The sequence below is a fragment of the Micropterus dolomieu genome, linkage group LG19 (assembly GCF_021292245.1).
Source record: "Micropterus dolomieu isolate WLL.071019.BEF.003 ecotype Adirondacks linkage group LG19, ASM2129224v1, whole genome shotgun sequence".
In the NCBI taxonomy this organism is placed as follows: Eukaryota; Metazoa; Chordata; class Actinopteri; order Centrarchiformes; family Centrarchidae; genus Micropterus; species Micropterus dolomieu.
In genome coordinates, this window is record NC_060168.1 from 15621394 (window position 1) to 15622516 (window position 1123).

Below are 1123 nucleotides of genomic sequence, written 5' to 3' on the forward strand. Positions count from 1 at the left end.
AAAACCCCCCCCCCCCCCCCCATCACTTCTCCTGTCCTGAAAAGACTCATGACTTGCTAACTCTCCCGTTTTTCACTGCCCTCTCCTGGCTTCCTCCCAGCTCACAGCAGTATGTTTAAAGAGGTGGTATTATGCTTTTTGGCTTTTCCCCTCTCCTTTATTGAGTTATATCTCTTTTTTGTGCATGCAACAGATTTGCAAAGTGAAAAAGCCTAAAGTCCGGCCCAAAGGGAGTTCCCATCTCCCACAGAAATCTCTGCTCTAAACCACTTGAAAACAGCTCGTTTGTCCATCTCTTCACTTCCTTTACTTGTGACGTCACATTAAAAACGCGTCATAAAGCTTGCCAAGCAGCTTGCAGGGTCAGGCACGCCCTCAAACCAAGCTGGTCTGAGCGGAGGCCCTTTGGCTCGACTCGCCTTTGTCTGGTTTTCCATTGTAGAAATGATGCACCTGTACCTGCTTCCAGGTACTTTTTTTTGTATCACCGCACCTCCTTCCAGGGTCCAAGCGAGCTGAGGGATACTAAAATGTTATGGAAAAAAACGACAGACTGCTGATATCTCAGAAAGAATCGTCACTATTCACTGCATCATCACTGCCACCAGACAGAGGCCAGCAACATAAAGTTTTATATTTTACAGTTTCCGTATGTAATTTCATCACTAAATCCACGTCTGAGAAGTTTTGAGGTGAGAAATCAGCTGTGTAGATTTCGAATATTGACAGTTTTACGAGAAGTGATGGCGGAACAAAAATGTGCTTGAATATTTTCGGGGGCTGCTGGGGAAGCCTTTGCCAACCCGCGGGAGGAGCGTGTGAGGCCGGCCAGCCGCTAAGATGCATCACTCTGTAGCTCAAGAGCGGAGCGTACAACATACAGGGTGAAAAGAGGAGCTGCCGCAATGTGCAGTATGAGAAAAATATGGTGTTTTTTGAAAATTAAACCATGCAAACCTGTTCTGGTACAACCTAATGTCATGGTCATCAGTGGAAGATTGCTAATGAGCGGTTAAACTATAGCATTTAACTCATTCTTTCTAAATTAAGTAATGGTAAATATTTCTCAACCGCTTGTCTGTATTTACAGACAGTGCGTTGAAAATGATTAAATGTAATACAT

General features: G+C 44.3%; 1 protein-coding gene across 1 annotated transcript in view; it reads right to left on the bottom strand.

Annotated features, from left to right (window-relative positions):
• The window catches only part of si:ch211-203d1.3 (protein phosphatase Slingshot homolog 3), a 17453-nt gene that overhangs the window by 7096 nt on the left and 9234 nt on the right, over positions 1-1123 (bottom strand). The window lies entirely within an intron of this gene.